The 9,487-nt window shown below is 40.9% G+C and overlaps 1 long non-coding RNA gene across 1 annotated transcript; it reads left to right on the top strand.

Moving 5' to 3' along the window:
* The first annotated feature begins 1,529 nt into the window (after window positions 1-1,529).
* On the top strand, window positions 1,530-6,099 carry LOC123718284. The gene is made up of 4 exons (XR_006754975.1): window positions 1,530-1,689; window positions 2,915-3,093; window positions 4,514-4,673; window positions 5,095-6,099. It is a non-coding gene; the product is annotated as an uncharacterized LOC123718284 (long non-coding RNA).
* The last annotated feature ends 3,388 nt before the right edge of the window (window positions 6,100-9,487 follow it).

Genomic DNA, 9,487 nt, shown 5'->3' with positions numbered 1-9,487 from the left:
CACAAAAGTGTGCTCGTGGTGTTGTGAGACACTGTTTGTTTTCAAAAATTGAGTGAGTGAGTCTTGGGTGTTCTTGCAGTTGTCGCCGAGGTCCCCATTCTAATATATCCCATATATATTCTATTTTCGTTAAATTGTTTATTTCATTTTCGAGTTTTTTCTTCAATCTGCGACGCGCGCACCATTGATCCAAAACGGGCAGTCTTGCCATATAAGGATGGGAGTTTGAAAATATTGTAAATACCGGATTGTAGCACATCCTTTGCAAATAAATGATTTAATCTAGATAATATTATATTAAGTAGATCCCCCCCTGGCCATGGCGCACAATTCTTTTAAATGCATCGTAGTGCATCACGTGGCCACAGGCACAAACACAACACAATTTCACATAGGTATTGTATAAATATTTGACGCTTATTAACTGGTTTTTTTTTCTGACAACGGTGGTATTTAGTAGTCTTGCAATTTCATATAATATGACCATTGCCTACTTATCACTTAAAACGGTTCTGCATACATATTTGAATATAAAGTGAAATTGGTGTAAGTACTCTTTCTTAAAAGATTAGGTATATAATAATTCGAAGCCATTAATAACAAAAATATATAATAACGATAACAATGATAGTAATAATTATATTACAATTAATGAAATTCTTCTTCTTTCTCTCTTTCTTCTTAATTAATCAAATAATTGTATTATTTGTATTCATGTCTATGATAATAAAAGCCTTTTGTTAAACTTTATCTAATTTAACTTTATTTAACCAATTTCTGTAAAGCTGCAGAACAATTTTCGAAAAAGAAGTTCCATTACGCGTGTACTAGTGTACACACGTAACGGAATAATGTGACGCGTAACTAAAAACAAAAGAAGTTTCACTTGAGTAAAATTTGGTTTTAATGATTACTTTAATAATTAATTTAATAAATTTTACAGATTTGCTGAGCAAATGGTTGTAGCTGCACTTATTATGTGTTGTATGAGTCTTAGTTTGTTGTATGCTACCACAGTGAGTCATTTCAGGAGATACATTTGAATTTTAATAAAAATACTATTATGTGAGATTAGAAGTATGGCAAGCCATAAAAGTCGTGCATTCATAATTCTGTCTTGTGAAGTACTTACGTCACTTTTCATTCAATATATTGCGTTACTGAGTATTTGTTTTTCAGGTAAAATAAATGAATTGAATTGTAACAAACAAATGAACATTTTAGTTTCAATTCATAACATTGAAACGCTGAAATGTGCGTGCTCTGTTATTACGTGTTTTTTTTTTTTAAATTCTGATTTAAGTTTAAATAGATCTTGTTTCCTAAGGATTAAGAGTGTTATTCCTTCTTCATTTTTTTCAATAGAGATACTCATCGCACAAACTCACAAGTTCTTAACTCTTGATGACTTCTTTTTATAACACAATTTCTCTCGATCTCGAAATCTACCTGGACAATTTTGCTTTCTGGCTATTAACTAATTCATTATTTCTAGGGTGGCCTAGCGCTGCTGGAAAGCGTGGATTCGATTATGACTGGATTAATGATGCCACTGATGTTTATTCGAGTTAGTTGCAATGCTTTATGTGTATCAGAGCCATGATTTTATTTTGGAATATTGTCACTGAAGAGAACGTGTGTTCCAACAGAATCGATGCCCAATGACAAATTATACCGTTAATTACGTTTGTAAGTATGTTCTGTCCAACCCTGTCTTTAGTGTAGAATCCAAATGTACGACTAACATTACGAGTCATTTCTTGAATTGCGGTATCGAAGTGTTTCCAATGCTAGGTGTTGCAAGTTTTTATTGACATTATATTAGTAACCTAGTTGTAGTTGTACCTTTCCGACCACTTGAGCAGCTTCTTTAGAACTGTGCCCGTACACTTTATCATTTTGCTTTTTGTAGTGTTCTTTATATTTCCGTGCTTTTCACCTAAAAGACGCCACTTATTTGTGTCGTTCTGTGTGTGCCAATCAGAGCCTGCGTAAACGCGTACAAATTTTATAAATCACAAAATGTTCGATAGATGACTTATTACTTTTGTAAACACAATAAAATATATGAAAACACGTGACCGTATTTTATAATACCACAGGTGATATTTCAAATAGCCTATAGTGATACCTATAATGGCAAGGCTACTGTTATAAATAAAAAAATCAATGGCGCTACAACCTTTTTAGGTCTGGGCCTCAGATTTCTGTATCTGTTTCATGATCATTAGTAAATTAAAAAGGTAAGTAGGTGATCAGCCTTCTGTGCCTGAGGCACGCCTTTGACTTTTTGGGTCTATGGCAAGTCGTTTACCTCACGATGTTTTCATTCACCTTTCGAGCGCACATAAAAAGAAAATCCATTGGTGCACAGCCGGGGATCGAACCTACGACCTCAGAGATGAGCGTCGCAAGCTGAAGCCACTAGGCCAACACTGCTATGGTTATAAACAACTCCTTAATCTCAGCCACTCAGGCATTGAAAGCCAGTCAGCGGTTTGACTCGCCATGGCCTTCCTTCCTTCACAACCTCAATATATAAGGAACTATTATTATATATAAATATTTCAAGATGAAAAGTCAAATTGCTAAGACATTCTCGATTTAGGGAGACAAATGAACAGCAATTCGTTCTTATATACGCTTAATTGTTTGACAAAATACATTCCTTTTAAAAAGATGCGTTCATTATTTAATTAATATAAATACATAATCCTTGTTATTTGATTTAAACAGCAGTGTTGGCCTAGTAACTTCAGCGTGCGACTCTCAATTCTGAAGTCGTAAGTTCGAACCCAATAGACTATATGCATTTTACCTCGATGCCGTCGACCTTCATCTGAGGCCCAACTAAAAGCTGGAAGCGTCACTGGTTTTTTGGTTTTTATTTAATAATAAACATATATTTTTTCAGGTCAGTTCAAAAACAACGCGGCATTGTTAATATTGCAAACGCCATTCGACATGTCCATCCCTCACATTGGGACCGCGTGTTTGGAAAGTAAAATGCCACCACATGGGACTGAGTGCTACAGCAAGGGGTGGTGCCAAAAGAACTTTAATAAGGACGAGTATGCTGTCATGTTGAAAAAAGTAAGCGTCTCCTATGGACTTTGCACATCGCCTGCGCGTGAGAACGAATCTTGTGACACTAGTTTTCGAACAAAGGATTTCGGCATCGGATGGTTGATGCGGTAGAAGATGCAGAAAGACCCCACATCTCTACTGTCAAAAATAATTATATCAGCCAGTTTCCAATGTCCAACCTTCGTAATAGATTCCAGTACCAGTAGTCGATATGCCCGCCAAGGTCCGTTTTCTTGTTATTTGATATTCCGACTTCCTTCAGTACCTTTTCCCCGTGAAAAGGTGATATCTCTGTCTATAACAATTTTTCTCCATTCGCTTCCTGTTAACACTTCTATATCTTCTATCCACCTTTTTTGAGGATGCTCTCTTCTCCTTTTCCTTGGTATTTTCTATATAGTTGTCTTTAAAGTCCATCTTTTATCTGTGTATCTTGTTTTCTGCCCCGCTCACTTATTCGTCGGTCCCTTTATTCGGTTTTTGCTTTTTGTTAGCGCGACTCAGGACGTCATCGTACTGATTGTTGTCGCAGGTTTGAGATATCGTTGGAAACTTTAGGCAAATGTTAATTTATTGACACTCAAAGCTCTCGCTAGATATAACTTTTCATATATTTACCGTAACGTTTAGTTAACGAGTCATGCACAATGTCCAGACTTAACGTCTGTGGAAATATGCCAAAACACCATCGCGGGAACATTGCCGTCACCCGCATCAGGCGCTTGAAGATATGAAGAATCATTCATACAAATCTGTCTACTCATGTCACTTGACCTACGATCATTGTACAATTCGCATCCTTTTTTGATTTATATTAATATATTAAGTATCTGGGCATTTAATTTACACCATCTATCCGCTAAAGATAGAACATGGTGGCCCATGAGGGGTTAAGTCTGAACACTCAAACTCTTCCTATCCAACATAAAGATCGTGTTTCTGTATGGTTTTGAGACGTGGAAAGTTACAAAGAGCACCACAAACAACTGCAGGTCTTTGTAAACCGCTGCCTTTTTGAATATTCTTTGGAATATTCTTGCCCGAGAGAATCTCTAACCATCAGCTATGGGAGGTGCCAATTGACAGGTACATAAAACGCCGAAAGTGGAAATGGGTGGGCCATAAGCTCCGGAGGGATCTAAGTCGTATTGCTAATCGAGGCCTCTACTGGAATACTCAAGGAAACAGGAAACGAAACGCCCAAAACAGACCTGGCAACGAAGCATCATTGCAGAGGCGGAGGAACGTGGAGAAAAATTCAAAGAGCCGCCCAGGACTGATCAGACTGGTCTTTTACGCTGCATGCCCTCTGCTCCACTTAGGGAGCATGGGACTTTTCCAGTCTACTAGGCCATCGATGGACATTTTATCGTAACACTCGCCCGTATAAGAAAATATTGGTTAATTTATTGTTTCATTTTTTTAGATATCTATCACTATTGGACAAGTCTGTATGTGAAAGGGCCTTCCGACCTATTGTAGGATCTGCCTATAATATGGACGACCCCCTGACGTGCGCAGGAGGAGTTATCGGTTTAAGTAATTGTAAGGAAGATGGTGGCTCACCCCTCATATGTCCTATACCCGTAAGTATAGAGTAGTTTGCCGAATTTTATAAAGTACCACTTAATGGCTATTATCACTAGGATCAGTACATTACCTATACAAACAGATGTATATGTCGCAGCCAACTAGCTTAATTAGCCGTTAAATTAACAGCCTAACCTTTTTACTAAACGGCGTCGTTTAACTGGCGACTAATTAAGCTAGTTGGCCGCGACATATAGATCAAATTTAATTTTTTTTTCCAATTCGACGATCTAAACATTGTTGTTGTGTATTCAGTATAAATAATTTAGAAATAAATGATTTACATAACAGCAATTTATCTATTGAGACTTAAGAGCAAAAGCGTTTTACGATTGTTTCACTGTTGACTTTGTTTTATATATATTTATAACGAAATTTCGCAACTAATTTGTTATATTATATTATGTTATGTTCCAGTCGTCTGAAGGCACTCGCTTCGCTGTGGTGGGATTGGTCGTTCTGGGATACAGATGTGGTGGTATGGTATTCCAGTCGCCTTCACGAATGTACCACAGGTGTACAACTGGGTCGACGCTATTATGAAGACCTACAATTACGATACCACCTCGTTCGAATACTAAACTAAAATATATCTTTACTAAATTAACGACTCGACATTCGAGGTTGGATGAGAATGTTGCAGATACCATGGACAGCAAAATTAATAAATCCATTTTCAACCAACTCTAAATCACCACTAGACTGTCAACTATCATTTACAAATGCTTAGGCCAAATTGCCAGGAGAAAACGGAATAATCTCGAACTGTTAATGGTAGGGAGGGGTGATGGCAGAAGTCGGGGTCTCACCTAATTAGGACAATTATGATGCCCTCATGCCAGAGCTGAGGATGGAGTTGTGTGGAGGCAGTCGAGGTACGAGATAAGGGCTTTTCGCGCACGTCTTTAATAATTAAGATTCCAATTATAAAATTACAATAACTCGTACAAAACACGAATTATTCCTTTAATAACGTGGAATTAATATGATTCTATGAATATATAAAATATTTATAGCCGACTCAGTTGACATTGTTCTGTTATATGTTAGGGTTATGTTTTAAAAAAAAAGATAAGATTCTTGTAGACAGTTTTAAAAACATCAAACTTGTAATTTAAAAGACGTTGTTATGGAATTAAGTATTTAGTTTTTATACAAGAGCTGGATATTAAACATTGTATATGTACTTATATTGAATAAAAATAATTTTATTTATTATAAAACTCTACAAGAAACGTTCGTAAGAAACTTAGACTTGCTTAGCAAAGCGGATCACAAAAAAGGTTAAATTTTTGCATTATTGTTTAGACACACAAATAACGCGATTAAAAAAGTTTAAATTAATCACCGCCCAGGGCTTGCGTGTGTAAGTTTAATTTTTTTTATTGTCTATTGTTTTCAGTGGGGACTGGGGGACCTTTATATTCACGGGGCCCAGGGTTAAAGTTTATAACTCAATTTAATAAAGTTTATTTCTCAATTAAATGAAGTTTATATCACAATTAAATAAAGTTTATATCTCAATTTAATAAAGTTTATATCTCAATTTAATAAAGTTTATATCTCAATTTAATAAAGTTTAGATCACAGTTTAATAAAGTTTATATCTCAATTTAATAAAGTTTTTATCTCAATTTGATAAAGTTTATATCTCAAGATAATAAATTGTATATCTCAATTTAATAAAGTTTATTTCTCTATCTCTGTTGAATGCCAACCTCCACGACGCCTCAGAGACTCAAGCCTGCACGGGATAATACGTTTATGTGTTCGTTTGAAAACACCCGTGCAGTAACCAAAGTTCCTCGGCGCGGCTTTGAATACCGGTGGGGATTGACTTCGTACGTACCGCTATTGTTGCCAATCCCTACGACACCTCAGGTACTCGGGCCTGCACGGGATATAACGTTTAAGTCGTCGTTACGTTTATGTCGTTTGAATACGCCCGTGCAGTAACCAAAGTTCCTCGGCGCGGTTTTGTATACCGGTGGGGATTGACTTCGTACGTTTTGTCAAGACGGTTTGACGTAGTGCTGGCACCGCCTTAACCCACGCACCCCTGCTAGTGCGTAATTGTTTGAGGTTGTCTTGAAATGAAACTGCGCCTTGATCTTGTTTCTTGCTTCGCCGATTATTCGTGGGTCCCAGTTCGTAGTCAGAGGAGAGAGGAAAGAGAATTTTGCGTAGATCTCGCCGAGCTTAAGTACTCGAACAGTATACCGCGACGAGAGCTATGCGACCCTTTTGTTCGGCGAAGCATTTGTTCATTTATTTATTAACCATTTTTCATACTTAAATTATTTACATATTTTAATTATAGAACTTATAACACATACTTAATTTCTACTTATAAGCTATCAACAATATTCTCATCGAACTTATAACTCATACTCAATTTCTACTTATGCCCTGCCAAATATATTCTTATTTATCTTATAATTATAGAGTCGCCAAAATGAACTTTTTTTTTTTTTTTGAGAATGGAATCTCGCTGTTGGCCTTAAGGGCCTTTACAGCTCAGCTCGGGCTGTTTTGGCGAGCGTAGCTCGGCCAGAATGGCGTTTTATCCCGCGGCTAGCGCAAGGGCGTCTCCTGTGAGACTCGAACCTCGGCTTGGGCCGTCGCGGGGCGGTCAATCGCCTGAAGGGCAGGACGGAAGCTCACTGTAGTGAGCGAAGTGCGAAGTAAAGGTCCTCGCCTTCCCCGGTGAAGGCGGTTTTTTACCCTAATCTGTGATTGGCTATTTTTATTATTGGCCGCGCGGGCGGCATTTAATTTATTGTTTGCTACAGTAATTGGATCGTCCGGATCCGTTAGTATGTGTCGGGGCCTCCTACGAGCCTTTTTTGTCGGGAAAGGGTAATAGTTGATGCTATTACGCACCAGCGGATTGGGATGGTGTTTAGCCTTGTCAAAGTGGCGTGTGGACGCCAACTTCATCCATTGGGCTATGGTAGGGAGCTCCAGGTCATGGTGGAGATCGACGTTTCTCACATAGAAGGGCGCACCGGTCGCGATTCTCATGAATCGCGACTGAAGCACCTGTAGTCGGTGTATATAGGAGGGGGCACAATGCGCAAAGACTACGCTAGCGTATGTCATGCACGGTCGGATGCAGGCCTTGTACAGGGTGACCTTGTGTCTTAGAGACATTTGACTCCTTTTATTTAGGAGGAAATGAAGGCGAGAGAGGACAAAATGTGCCTTCTTGCGAACGGCGGCTATGTGCTTTCGGAAAGACATGCCACTATCGAGCGTGACTCCTAGATATTTAACGGACTTTTGCCATGGAATGGCTTGCCCGTATAGGGTTACCTCTGTCTTGAGGTGAAATTTATCCCTAGCGATAGCACCGGGGTTGCCCCTGGCAAAGAGAACTGCTACGCTTTTCTCGGGATTTATTTGGAAGCCCCATTTCCGAAACCATTCGCCTAACGACGTGGTAGCGGTCTGGAGTCTGTCCACAATGACACCTCTATCTTTATGGGTGGTATAGAGAGCGGTGTCATCGGCATAGAGGGCTAGCTCCACATTGGGAGCCCTAGGGATGTCGCCGGTATACAGCGTGAACAGAAGGGGCGAGAGGACCGAGCCCTGAGGGACTCCGGCCATGATGGGGCGAGGAGACGATAACGTTCCTTCTACGCGATAGCGCATTGAGCGGTCGGACAAGAAGTCGTGTACGATACGCACGAGTCTTAGTGGCACATTAAGGTGGTAGAGCTTGTAAACCAAGCCGTTGTGCCAGACCTTGTCGAAAGCTTTCGCTATGTCGAAGAAGAGCGCACCCGTGGCTCTCGGTTTCAGGGAGCTATTCATCCCGGAGAGGATGTGCTCCGTGATTCGATGGACTTGATGAACGCACGAGTGGGCCGGCCTGAAGCCAAACTGCTCATCGGGAATGAGCCCCTTATCTAGGGCAAAGTCTAGGAGGCGCTTTTTAAGTACCTTCTCGTAAAGCTTGCTAAGCGTATTGAGAAGGCTGATAGGGCGGTAACTGGTGGGGTTGTTACGGGGTTTGCCTGGTTTGTGAATACCAATGACAATGGCCTCTTTCCACTGCGCCGGGAAGGTGCAGTTTTCAAGGAGGCAATTGAAAATGGACACTAGTAGGCATATCAGATGGGGCGGGAGGCACCGGAGGACCTTGTTCGAGATGGCGTCGAGACCTGGAGATTTACGAGGCAGTGAACTCTTTATTAGAGTTTTGACCTCGGCGATCGACGTAGAAGGGAGCGGCTCGGGAGGGAGGGGCAGTGCTACGATGCGTTCGACCTCGCGGTTCACGTGTTCGACGTGCGCCGGGTCGCTATGATCGAGATATGGGGTGCACTGCTCCACTAGGTTGACGGCTAAGCACTCGGCTTTTTCGTCGTCGTCGAATGCGTCAGGCAGATTTGGACGCTTGAGAGGGGGCATGGACGCCACCGTGTCGGTTTTTAGGGAACGCGCGAGAGACCAATAGGCCGTGTGCGAAGGTGACAATTCGCTGGTAAGACGGTCCCAGCGTTCGTTTCTAATTTCCCGCATGCGCTCTTTGACTCGGCGCTGCGAGGCGCGGAGTGCTCTGCGGTTTTCATCGGTCGGTGCTCTGGCGAAGGCGCGAGTCGCCGCGTTCTTCTCGGTCAATAGACGCCTCGCGTCCGGGGGAAGCTCCCAGCGTTGAGCGAACTCATCTGGGACCTTCCGGGACGACTCGGCGACCTTGGTCTGAATGTGATTAGTGACCGAGGAGATCGCGTCTAACGCGTGAGCGGACGAGACTAAATTGTCGGGGACATTTGGGAGGGCAGAGGTGTCGGCGGGCTTG

This window comes from Pieris brassicae, chromosome W (genome assembly GCF_905147105.1).
Source record: "Pieris brassicae chromosome W, ilPieBrab1.1, whole genome shotgun sequence".
Classification (NCBI taxonomy): domain Eukaryota; kingdom Metazoa; phylum Arthropoda; class Insecta; order Lepidoptera; family Pieridae; genus Pieris; species Pieris brassicae.
This window is presented reverse-complemented; position numbering and strand designations above follow the sequence as displayed.